The sequence below is a fragment of the Stenella coeruleoalba genome (genome assembly GCF_951394435.1).
Source record: "Stenella coeruleoalba genome assembly, chromosome: 4".
NCBI lineage: Eukaryota > Metazoa > Chordata > Mammalia > Artiodactyla > Delphinidae > Stenella > Stenella coeruleoalba.
The window spans coordinates 71,156,555-71,170,591 of NC_137149.1; the positions used below are offsets into that span (position 1 = coordinate 71,156,555).

At 35.2% G+C, this 14,037-nt stretch overlaps 1 protein-coding gene across 6 annotated transcripts in view; it reads right to left on the bottom strand.

The window, feature by feature from the left end:
• The window catches only part of FRYL (FRY like transcription coactivator), a 293,018-nt gene that overhangs the window by 199,041 nt on the left and 79,940 nt on the right, over window positions 1-14,037 (bottom strand). For all 6 annotated transcript variants that reach the window (XM_079919426.1, XM_079919427.1, XM_079919433.1 and 3 more), the window contains exon 2: window positions 7,089-7,264. The gene's annotated coding sequence lies outside the window, so the exon portion shown is untranslated. The remainder of the gene's footprint in view (window positions 1-7,088; window positions 7,265-14,037) is intronic.

Consider the following 14,037-nt stretch of genomic DNA (forward strand, 5'->3'; position numbering starts at 1 on the left):
GTTAAAAAAAGATATTCAATCTCACTCATAATGAGAGATGAAAATTAACACTACAATGAGGACAAAAACCCCAAAATTCTAACAATATATTCTGTTGATACACAAAGAGGCACTCTCGTACATTACTGATGGGAACACAAAGAGATATAATTCTTATCAGGATAAATCTGGCAATATCTATAAAACTGTGTACTCATTTACCCTTTGACCCTGCAATTCCACATCTAGGAATCTGTCCCAAATGTACAATGGCAAAAATATAAACACATATATATGAATTACAAAGTTATCCATTGCAGTACTATTCACAAAAAATTAGAAACAATCCAAATGCCCATCATTTGGGAACTGGTTAAATAGCTCTGTTTTTTCATTCATGCAATGAGATATTATGTAGCTATAAAAAGGAATTAGTAATTTACTACTAAGGAGTGATCTCCAGAATATGTTAAGTGAAAAAAGAAAGCTTATAATATTTTATCACTTGTCTAAGGAGGAATATGAATACATAGCCTACTTACATTAAACGTGGTTTTAGAATATAATTACTTAGAAAGAGAAAGAAAATGGTAGAGAAAACAGAGATAGAAGTTAGACTCCTTTGAATAAACCTTATTTTGTGGATTTGACTTTGGAAACATGAAACTATTATACATGATTATAAAACAAAATTACATTTTAGAACAGTCATTAAATATCAAAAATAAAATAAGTTGACTTAGGGACTTCTCTCGTGGCACAGTGGTTAAGAATCCGCCTGCCAACGCAGGGGACACGGGTTTGAGCCCTGGTCTGGCAAGATCCCACATGCCGCGGAGCAACTAAAACTGTGTGCCACAACTACTGAGCCTGCGCTCTAGAGCCTGCGAGCCACAACTATTGAGCCCGCATGCCACAACTACTGAAGCCCACATGCCTAGAGCCCATGCTCCACAACAAGAGAAGCCATTGCAATGAGAAGCCCACGCACCGCAATGAAGAGTAGCTCCCACTCGCCACAACTAGAGATAAGCCTGCGCACAGCAACGAAGACCCAACGTAACCAAAAATAAATAAATAAAATATAAATTTATTTAAAAAAATTAAATAAGTTAACTTAAATGTATACCCTGTTGGTGGCAGAACTATACAGAACAATTATTAAGACTAACTTAAACAGTGTGGTGGCAGCCTCTAGGAGGGACCCAATGATCCCCACATCCTGGTATCACACTGTTATATAACTAACTTCTCTTTAGTATAAATTGGATTTGGAGACTTGCTTCTAAGAAAAGAATGCAGTAGAACACCAATATTCATAGAAGTGTTATTCACAATAGCCAAAAGGAGGAAACAAATGTCCATCAAAGGATGAATGGGTAAACAAAATGTGGTATATACATGCAATGGAATATTATTCAGCCTTAAAAAGGAAGGAAATTTTGACACATGCTGTCATGTGGATGAACCTTGAAGACATTATGCTGAGTGAAAAGAGCATGTCACAAAAGGACAAATACTGTATGATTCTACTCATGAAGTACCTAGAGTAGTCTAATTCATAAAAACAGAAAGTAGAATAGTGGTTACCAGGGGATGTGGAAGGGAAGACTGGGGAGTTAGTGTTTAATGGGTAGAGTTTCAGTTTGGAAAAAGTTCTGGAGATGGATGGTGGTGATGATTGCACAACAACGTCAGTGTACTTAATGCCAATGTACTTAATGCAATGTACTTACTATACACTTTAAAATGATTAAAACTGTCATTTTATGTTATGTATATTTTACCACAATAACTTAAAAAAATAAATAAAAGAATGCAGCATACGTGTTGGGCTGTCACTCTAAGAACAGGTTACTAAAAAGGCCATGGGTTCCATCTTGGATACCCTTTCCTCCCTTGCTCTAAGCTAACAACCAGCGCCATGTTGTTAGCTGCCCCATGGAGAGGCCTGAGGGACTGGTCTCCAGCCAATGGCCAGAAAGGACCTGAGACCTACCAATGATCACATGAGTGCATTTGAAAGCACCCCAAAAAGGCTCCTCTGTGGCTCCTCCAACTGAGCCCTGGGATATACACAGCCCTAGCTGACACCTAGATTGCAGCTTTATGAGAGACCTTGAGATAGAGGCACTCAGCTAAGCTGCCCCCACAGAAACTGACCCACGGCAACTGTGAGATAGTAACGTCTCCTGTGTTAAGTCACTAAGTTTTGGGGTGATTTGTTACACAGCAACAGATAATGTTTCATACAACAACATGGATTGAGAAAAGAAGGCAGACAGAGACAAAATGCTGGTACTGCTATTCTGAGACTGTTGTGTGTATTATGGGGGTACTATAAATAAGTAATTATGAAATATTCTAATTGTATTATTCTTAGTATCACTGAGAACTAGAATTTTCAGTTGAAAGATACAGATGTAAAATAAAAAGATTAACTAAAAATCTTATAGTATTGAAACTGAATTGGAAGTATCAGTATGAATTCATGAGGTACTCTATCATAAAAAAAAAATTTTTCCCTAGTTCTGACTACCAAAAAAGGCCTAGAAACAATGGTCAACCCACTAGGAATGAGAATCTCTAGAGCTCAAACTGTGGTCTTGAAATTCCATTCCCCAATGAAGGAATCAGGGCTCCTTGGAGAAACTACTGACACCACGTGTGGGGAGGAAATGTACATGATGAGCCTGGAACTCCTTGTCATATCAGATAATCAAGAAGCTATCGAAAACTACTAGAGTCATGTCAAAATAACTCAGTAAGCAAATTTAAAAGGTTCCCACTGGCCAAAGATTAAATAATTTGAGCATCAATAAGGGTAATTACCATAATGAATTTTTTAAAAATCCAATATGTTTAAATCTAAGAGTCTATAATGAATGCGGAGAAGGGGAGACCCTAATTAGTCACTGTTGGAGAAAGCTAATATACCCAATTCATTATTTTGAAATTCATAAGCCAAGGGAAACTGTCAAGCTTCTGTCTCACATTTCCTATACAAACTGTACTACCACATAACAAACAGTACACATGGAATAGCTTCTCTTTATAGAACATTTCACCTAATAAATGAAAAGTAAAGTTACAATATTAAAATTTTCCAAACCCTAATGATTTAATAGGCCTCAAGCAGGGAGCCCATCACCTGTTTTTGTAAATAAAGTTTTATTGGAACACAGCCATGCCCATTCATTTACATTTTGTCTATGGCGGCTTTCTCATTACAACAGCAGAGTTTAGTAGTTGCAGCAGAGGAGACCAGATGGCTCACAAGGCCTAAAATATACATTATCTGCCTCCTTACAGAGAAAGTTTGCCAACCCCTAATCTACAGCATGGAGGCAAAATGGCAACTAATCAGCAGAAAAAGAGAGACAACTAGGCATTGTGTGCACCAGAGAGACACTTGCCCAAAGACAAAGACTTGCCAAAAGAATCTGAACTTGAGTCTGAGCAAGTCTCTAGATCCAACGACCAATTAACAGGAAGTACAAAGGTCAGATGTGTATGCTTAATCACTTCACAGGAGTGTAATCAGAAACATCCACATCTACAAGACAAAGACCCAATTTGTTCAACAAATAAATTTTAGAAACAAAAAGGGAGGGGAGGTTGAAACTTTAAGAGAAAAATCAACCAACTGCAATGGAGGAAGGGCTTATCTAGACCCTGATCCAATCAAGTCAACTACTTTTAAAATGTGTGAGGGGAATTCCCTGGGGATCCAATGGTTAGGACTCCATGCCTCCACTGCAGGGGGCATGGGTTAGATTCCTGGTCAGGGAACTAAGATCCTGCATGCCATGTGGCGTGGCAAGCAAATAAATAAGTAAATAAAATGTGTGAGAGAATTAGAATTAACATTGATTGGATATTTGATTATATTGGAATTGTTGTTTTTTTAAGATTAATAATGGTATCATGGTTATATTTTTTAAAGGGTCTTATACATAAGGATATGTATTGAAATACAAATAAATTTTATGATATCTAGGATTTTCTTTAAAATAGTACAGGAATGGGAGGGAAGTCAGTGAGAGATTGAAAATTTGGCCATGACATGATAATTACTGAACCTGAGTCATGAATACAAGGGGATTCATTATACTAGTCTGTTTACTTTTGTATGTCTTAAATTTCCTGTAATAAAAATTATAATAAGGTACATAATTTCTTCTTTAGACACAGAAAAGTTCTGAAGTGAAAAGAAGAACAGGTCAGGAAGTATGCTAGACAGCCCCAAAAAGACACCTTGACTGTGACAAGCTGTGGGGTCTTCTGAAGGAAGGGTAAGAAGCCAACCTGGAAAAGAACCAGTTTAGAGATTAAGTAAATGACTGCCTAGTAGATCCAAACTTACTTATGTGACCTTTTCTAACTGTATCACGCAGCTGGAACTAGGAAATATATACATGGCAAATTAACTTAGGTTTGAGATTTGGACAGGTTCCTCACAAAGTTAAAAAGGCAACAGAACATAAGATGCTGCCGCAGATATGATCATGGGGTTTGGGTGAGTAGAAAGCAAATGAAGCTAGGAGATAGCTAACTTAACTACAAAAACAAAATGCCAAGAAACTACACGTCATAATAAAGACAAAGAAGAGATTCAAAAAGTGTGGCACGATAGAGGGTTATGATCATGAGAGGAGACTCCAAGACCACAGAAATTTAACTAAGTGATGATGAGATCTAAGGCAAGAAGTGACGAGGTATAAAAGCTGGGGACTCCAGTCTTGGTGAACTAATAATAATGCTGGTTTACTAGTAGGTTTCAGCTACCTGCCAAAAAATCGTACCCTTCTCCCAAATTCATTTTAGAAGGTATCTGTATTTTTTTAAAGGGTCCCAGGATTAGAATCACTGGTGTAAGATGTAGTGATCCTGGAAAATACTAAGATGAAAACAATGGATGCTAGACAGGTCAAGGAAACATGATGAGAGCCACTAATAAGATATGAGAAACAGAAAGGGAACAAATGAAGAGTCAAATGAAGGAAAATTCCAGAGGTCAAGAGAAGAGAAGGATAAGAATGTGGAGAAAAAAAATAAAAGATATGACCTTCAAAAGAAAATGACTGAGGGATTTCCCTGGTAGCACAGTGGTTAAGACTCCGCCTGCCAATACAGGGGACGTGGGTTCATGCCCTGGTCCGGGAAGATCCCACATGCCGTGGAGCAACTAATCCTGTGTGCCACAACTACTGAGCCTGCCTTCTAGAGCCCGCAAGCCACAACTACTGAGCCCATGTGCCACAACTACTGAAACCCGTGCGCCTAGAGCCCGTGCTCCACAACGAGAGAAGCCACTGCAATGAGAAGCCTGCACATTGCGACGAAGAGTAGCTCCCACTCGCTGCAACTAGAGAAAGCCTGGGCACAGCAACGAAGACCCAGTGCAGCCAAAAATAAATAAATAATTTAAAAATATATTTCCAAAAAAAAAGAAAAGAAAATGATTGATAGTGGGGACCTTATTCTAACCCCACAATTCAAATAAAGTAGTCTAAAAATATCTCTATTGGAAAGGCTAGAGAAGGTATCCTCAAAAAAACAAACATCTATCAATTTGTTCATAACAAAGTGTTAGGTGTATGAAAGCAGCAAAAAACCTTATAAACCATTTAGTTAATTCACTCATTTCATAGATGAGAAAACAAGGGCTACTAAGACTAATAACTTACACTCAAGAACACTGTGCAATTAATGGTTAGAGTTAGAGCTAAAACGTACCCCATTCTTCACTCAACCTCCCTGCCTTGCATCCTCATCTAATGCCATGGTTTCTATTTGATGACTTACCTCTTCACAATGCCAAATGTCATTGTGTATTTTTATCCATAAACAGCAGGCATTTGGTAACTATCTGCTGACTGACACTCAAAATGAATGTTCGATATTTTACAACAATAATTTTATTTTAAAGGTTTCCCACTTCAGCAATTTGTTCTGCTCAATTTTACTCCTCTGCACCCCCCCCCCAAAAAAAATGTGTTTTGAGTAAATCTCAGAGATGTTCAAAAAACATATTGGCTAACTAGCACTTACGCTTCCAAAAATTCTTAGAATATGAAAAGGGACACACAGTGCCATGCTATAAAAAGAACAGCTGGCATTACACACCTCTCTCATCAACTCCATAAATGTGCACATAATTTACAATTGCTAGGAAGAGGATGTTCTTGACCCAATGGACTCAAGATACCTAAGTAGGTAGGAAAAGAGAGCAGCAGGAAAAACTACCTCAGCCTTATAATAAGAGAATATACAGACCTAGAGCTGGAATCTGTGGCTCTGGCAAAATGAAAACAGAACCAATAACAAATCATAAAATACTAACATTTACAACTCACTCAACGTGCAGTTTCTAGTTCAGCACTGAAATTACTCTATTTTCACAGCTTCTTTATTTCTTAAATCCAAAATTTTATCATTCCATAAAACAGTTTTCTTCCCAAATCAAACTACTTTTAGTAAGCCCAGTTTTATAAGTTCACTTGTTGTAATAACCACTAAAAGTGGTAATCACCCATAGCAGTAAATATATACATAAATTTAAATCATTATTTAAAAAACACTTGGAGTTAAAATCTCTAATTATGCAATAAATATAAACTATAATCTTGTGACATCAAAAACTGCCACTTGTACATGAAAATGAAATTATTTGTAAAATATCAATATATAATACAGAGCATGTAAAGTACATATACATAAAGGTGTTTACCTATTTTTATATTTATTCCTAGCAATTGTAAATCATGTGCACATTTATGGAGTTGATGAGAGAGGTATGTAATGCCAGCTCTTCTTTTTATAGCATGGAACTGTGTGTCCCTTTACATATTCTAAGATTTTTTGGAAGCATAGGTGCTAGTTAGCCAGTATGTTTTTTGAACATCTCTGAGATTTACTCAAAACACATTTTTGGGGGTGCAGAGGAGTAAAATTGAGCAGAACAAGTTGCTGAAGTGGGAAACCTTTAGAATAAAATATTTTTATTCCATACCAAGAGAATGCAGCATAAAAAGGGGGAAGGCAATCCAAACAAAAATTGTTTTACAAATTTCTATTATTCTTTTTTAAAAGTACGTATCACTTACCACTTAGAAAGGGTTGTTGAGGCACAGAGTTTGTAGAAAAGACACCAAATTTGGAAAAGATCCATCTAGAAGCTTTTTCAATCTGGAGCTTGTACTTTATAGGCACGCAAGTGGGCACACTGGTGCAAAGCAGTAGTGATTCACCATGTACAAAGCAGAATGTGGAATGTTAAAGGCTGAAAGACAAAAAAAAGAGAGAGAAAAGAAATATGGTTGGTTATTAGTAACAGCCATGTTTAAAACAAAAGCTGTAACATTTTAACAGTTTTCGTATAACATATATCATTATTGAAGTTAGTTTTTATTACTTGAGAATTTGGCCAAGAAGAACTTACTTATAAAAAAATGTCAACTGTATAGTGAAAGCATCTATCTGGAGAGAAAAAACAAGAAAATGAGAATTTGTTTGTTTGTTTTTTTTTTGGCCTCGAAGCATGGCTTGTGGGATCTTATTTCCCCAACCAGGGATCAAACCCTGGCCATGGTAGTGAAAGCGCCAAGTCTTAACCACTGAACCGCCAGGAAATTCCCAGAATTTGTCTTTAAAGGTTCTAATTTAAATTTTTTTCACCACCTATAATATCTTTCTCAAGTATATTACAAATTTCCTCACCATCTAAACATAATTACCTGTTTCTTGATGACACAAGGGTCATCATCCTGAGTTCTTCTATAGTACTTGAGGATACATATATTATGGGATTTGAGGTAATGACCCTAGGACTATTGTTTTTCAAAAGGTACACCGAGGAACCCCAAGAAATGAGCACTCTCCATTGCTGGTGGAAGTGTCAATATCTACAAAACCAAGAATGCATTTATTTTTTGACCCAACAACTCTCCTTCTGGGACATTCTCCTACAGATATAATTACACATTCACAAAATAAAGTGTGCAGCAAGATTACTGTGGGATTATTTGTAAAAGTGAAACACATTGAAAACAACTTAAGAGGACTGGTAAAATCACCTATGATACATCCATTAGAAGGAATACGGTGCAGCTGTAAAAATAAATAAGGAAGCACTCTGTGTACTTCTATACAAACATCACCAGAATATGCTAAATAAGCAAGTACAGAAAAGGTATATGTATATATACTTTGTTATATTCTGTGTTTTTAAAAAGGGGAGGGAAAGACGGAAGTAAGAATATCTATTCTTATTTGTTAATTTTTATTAAAAAGCACTGTAAAGATACAGAGGAAATTGGTATTAGTAAGGAAACAGGGATGGAAGTTAGGCCTTTTCAAAGTGTCATTTTGACTTTGAAACATGTAAATGTTCAAACAATATAAAATTTAAAACAAGTTCCCCAAATAAGCTTAATTTTACTTTTTTTTTTTTTTTTTGCTTTATTTTACTCTTTCACCCCTTTTTTCATAAACACATGAGCTGTTATATGATCAGTGTAACAAGGCTACTTTCCTGGAAAGTTGAATGGTAGATTATTTCCTTGTCCTTCAGAGAAACCCTTTTCTTTCCTACTGGTAGCATTCTACATATATTCAGTACCTACTATCTTCCAGCAATACATACATCAGTGAACAAACTCAAAAAAATCCCTGCTCAAGTGACCTTAAAACTCAATTGTTACCCATTTACTCATTGCTAGTGAAGTACAGTAAGAAAGGAATACATATACATTGCTAGAGGAAATATAAATTCTGAAAAGCAATTTGTCAATATGTAACAAGAATCTTTAATACGTGCATAGCTATTGATTGACCCAGTAACTTCATTCCTGAGAACTCAAAATGAAGACCGAATTTTACATATAATTTTTTTTACATTATTTATAAAGAAAAATTGTAAGAAATATAAATGTCTGAAATAGGGTAATGGTTGGCTAAGTTATGGTTTATTCAGCAGACAGAATATTATGCTGCAGTTAACCTAGAAGTAATTTCTAGTTAACATGTTAGATTAACCACAAAAATTTATTCCCACTCCACCTCCAGGCTCCTCTGAAATAATTGTAAAATTTGAAAAATTAATAAAAAATAAGAACACAAAAGCCAAAGAGAACAAAAGAGACATTCTCTGATAGGATAAAATTAAAATACAACTTCAAAAAACATGGGGAAATGCTGTTAAACAACAAAAAAGGCAGGACTCAAAATCATATATACTTTTAGCCATATTTTAAAAATTACTTTAAAACATGGAGAAAAAAGCCACTCAATATTATTTCTAAATAGTGATTTAAAAATAAATGATTTTTTCTTTTATCCTTTTCTATATTTTCCAAAATATCTACAAAGGGCATTTATTATTATTATAGTCAGAAAAATAAAATCACTTTACAAACATATACATACCCACTAAGATGGCTATAATCAAAAAGACAGATAATAACAAGTGTTGGCAAGTGTATGGCTGGAACCCTCTCTCACACTGCTGGTAGGAATATAAAATGGTACAGCCACTTTGGAAAACAGTCTGGCAGTTCCTCAAAAGTTAAACATGACCAACCATTCTCTCCCAGGTATATAGCAAAAGAAATGAAAAAATAACATCCATGTAAAAATATGTGTACAATAGCATTATTTGTGATAACCACTACAGAAACCATCATAATAGCATTATTTGTAACAGCCAAAAGGCAGAAACAATACAAATGTCATCAACTGATGAATGGATAAATAAAATGTGGTATGTCCATCCAATGGATTCTGCCATAAAAAATATTGATACATGCTACAACATAGATGAACCTGAAACACATTATGCTAAGTCAAAGAAGCCAGTCACAAAAGGCTACATATTACATTATTCCATTTATATGAATAGACAAATCCATACAGTATAGAGAGAAAATAGATTAGTGGTTGACTCCGAACAGCGGGGGAGGAGATGGGGAGCTAACGGATACGAGATTTCTTTTGGGGATGATGAAAATATTCTAAAATCAATTGTGGTGATGGTTGCACAATTCTGTCAATATAAAAAACCTCAAATTGTATACTATAAATTGGTGACTTGCATGGTATGTGAATTATATCTCAATAAATCTACTGTATTAAAAAAATATATACATATAGTCTATAACTTCACCACTAACCAGTATTTCACATATTATTCCTTATCACCTTGCAACACTACATAATAGGACAAACATTAGATTCAAGATAAAACCAGACTCTTGCCAATCCTAAAACCATGGACAAACCATAACTCCCAAGTTTCAATTTCCTTTTGGGGGGAAATGGGGAGTCCTCTCTGGTACACCATCTCATTTTTCTCCCAACAATTGAGTCGCATGCCTACCAAGAGCAAATTATCTTATATTTGTTCCAAAATCTTTTTATGCCTGTTGTATTTACTATAATTATATAATTTAGTTAAATATTATATCAAAAACATGAGTGCAAAAAGAAAATGCTTTGTCTCTGAAAATTAATCTGTACGATTTGAAAAGGGCAAGTTACTTTAAAAATATCCTAAAGAAAAGGTCTCAGCTATACATCAAAAGATTGATGCTGTACGAGCATTTATACACTTATCAACTATAAAATATTTAAGGCATATATCCTTCCTATTATTCTTCATTTCAAACAAATTTTTTATTTAACCATTCTAACTACTGGTGATTGTACAATCAATATTGTATAAGAGAGATTCTACTCCATGTAAATTATTCGTATAAAAGACTAACAGAAGTATACTACTATTATTCTATCTCACACTCTAAAGACTGATGGTTGACCCTACTGAGTTGTCTCTTAGTGAGGTTGAAACTTTTCTATCCTTCAAGTTCCCAGGCCCACCATAGGCCTGTACTCTCTACTGTATACCCTCATCTCTTAAACTGAAAGAAGATGCCCAATGTAAACTCTTCCAGTTCAAGGCTGCTAAAGTCCCTCTTCCTGTCCTCTTGGACCCTCCAAATCCTCCCTTTTCAAAGCCAAACTTACATCTGACCTGTATATTCAGATGACCATTAAGGAAGAAAAAAATCTTACTTACGCTCATGCACCATAGACTTCTCTTTATTTCCTCTTACTACACATTTGGGCCTCTACTTTCTCAACTCATCAAGTCAGTCATTTACAGTCTGACCCCAACTGCTACAATACTAAAATACTCTTCCATCAAAAAAATTCTAAGTGGTCTCTGACCTCCCCTCTCTCACTACTCTGATGCATCTCAGATATTGCTGCCAAGTGCATATTCCAAATGCAAAACTCTGATCACAAAACTCCCTGCCTTGGTAATTCAGTGACAGTCCCAATGCCTATAGAATAAAGTACAGAAATTCCTTAGCCTCAGAGTCAAGGTCCTAATGGAAGAGAATAAACTGTTAGCCCATTTCCCTAATGTTCTCTAGACTAGTCAGGCTGAACTCTGCTCTATGCAAACATGTCCCATTCCTTCCTACGCCCAGATCTTTCTTCCATGTGGAATGCCCTCCCTTTGTTTCTATGCATTAAATTCCTCTAAAATCATTTTTAAAGTAGAAAATCACTTTTTAAATCAGAGCCTTGGGTTTCTCAACTGTAAGACTTTTTATAAGGATTATAAAGTGTTAGAAGTATTATAAGTATTATTAAGCATAAACTTAGAACAACAGCCAGCAGATAGCACTCAACAAACGTTGTTACTGTTGTTCATTCAACATAATGAGGACTCAACAAATATTTTTTAAATTGACATGCGAGACAAAGCAAAACAAAACAAAAAAGTCTTTTCTATACTATACTATACTCTTTGCTCTCAAAGCCACAGTTTAAGATCTGACACCTCTGGAAGTTAAGATGATGAAAACTTCTGATAATCAATAGTGTTCAGTTTCTGGGAATCTCACACAGATTTATGATATAAGAACAGCAACCCACTATTTCAGATTTAGTCAAGAACAACTTGATTTATAATCACTTCACGATATATTATGCCACACACCCTAAACTTATACAGTGCTGCATGTCAATTATATCTTATTAAAATGGAAAGAGAAAAACAACTTAATTCACTAACATCTACCAAAAATAAGGAGGGCAAGCCTTACCAAAATAGAGTAGTTTTATGATTCACTTTTTTTTAAAACTGTGTAAAATACACATAACATATAATTTACCATCTTAACCATTTTTAAGTGTACAGCTCAGTGGCACTAAGTACATTCACATTGTCGCACAAACACCACCACCATCCGTCTCCAGAACTCTTTTCATCTTGCAAAACTGAAACTCTGCACTTACTAGACAATAACTCCTCTTCCGCCCCCTCCTCCCAGGCGCTGGCAACAAGCATTATGCCTTCTGTTTCTATGAGTTTGACTACTCTAGGTACCTTATTTAAGTGGAATCATACAGTATTTGTCCTTTCGTGACTAGCTTATTTCACTAAACATGAGGCCCCTTCAAGGTTTGTTTGTGTTATTTACTTTTTCAGCAAGAACTTCAAAACCACACGAAGGACATGGTTTAAACATACTCTAGTTTAAACTCATGGTTTTAACACACACCGTATTATATGGCACTAAACTGCAGACTTGGATGACTCAAATTACAGAAAGAAAGGAAAAGTAGAATAACATGTACCCAATTACCTGGTATGATACCAGGTATCAAACCAGGTGCATTTCACACAAAATTAAGACCACACAACTCTAAAGAGGTAGGTTATTATTATTCCCAGTTGATGAGAAAAAGGAGATTCAGAGGACCTCCCATGCCACTGCCCTATTTCCATTTTGTTTTCATCATAGAATTTATCACTATCTGACATACATACATATGTACATACATTTATTTCCTTATGTGCAAATTACATGTAGGCAAAAAAAAAAAGTTGAGAATCACATTTAGGCAACAAAGTTGTATCTATAATACAACATGGCTTGGAATCTGAACATTTTATAATCTCTAGCTTTCTGAGATGCTTGTCCATAGGTACACTTCTTTTTTTTTTTTTTCATAGGTACACTTCTTAGATACTCAGAAGTTGGGAGACTTTATTACTGCCAAAGATATATATACTTTTTTTTTTTTTTTGGAGCAGGTATGGGAGGTAGGGGGCACTAGAGGACAGAAGTAGGGGATAAAATTCCAACTGAAAAGTCCAAGAGTTCAAGAAGGCCAGTCTCCAGTAAACCGAAATCTATTATTACAACATCCTCATCTTCTATGAATTTTGTTGTTTTAAATCAAACTTCACCTGAGGAATTTTCTACCAAGCATGAATTTTTAATGGGAGGGGAGATACTAGTTTGTGATGGATGTTCTGCTTACCCCTTGAATATATTCTCACTATAATATTAGCTATATTTACAGTACTGTGGATTTCCTTCTTCTGCTTCAGAGTGAAAAATATTCCCACCACACTGTATTGCTACATTTTCTCCCTTAAAATTAGTTAAAACTTTTTATTACATTTCAAGAAATTAAGAACTAGATACCTAACTTTTAAATTTGTTAAACTATATTTTTTCATAATTTAAATGACAACTATCTCCACCATTAGAAGAATTTTAAATGTTCTGAAGAGAAATCAAAAAATGTTAAGGGCTCCCACTAAGTAAATTCCCATTTGTAACAAAAGTCTACATTTCCAATTAGCTTACTGCTTTCATATAATAATTTCTTTTGATCACAGTATGAAAAATGTTACTCACAAAAGGAGTACTGTAGTCACAAAATAATTTTATCTTTACTGATATAACAAGAAGTCAGCGGTTTCCTTTTTGTGGTAAACAATGGGCCTTGGGAAACACATTCCCTGTTAAATGTCTTTCACATTTTTTTAAATACACAATTGGTTCAACTTCCTAATAATCACCATTTACCAGAAATGTGAAAGATAAAAATCTATCAAGATACACAATAAGACTAAGCAAGCCAAAAAGAGGAAAACAAAAGAAAATCACAAAGGCTCCCTGAAGAGGGTGGGGTAGAGAAAACTTCCAACCTAACCTCAACCACCTCTTAACTAAAAAAAAAAGGAGAACA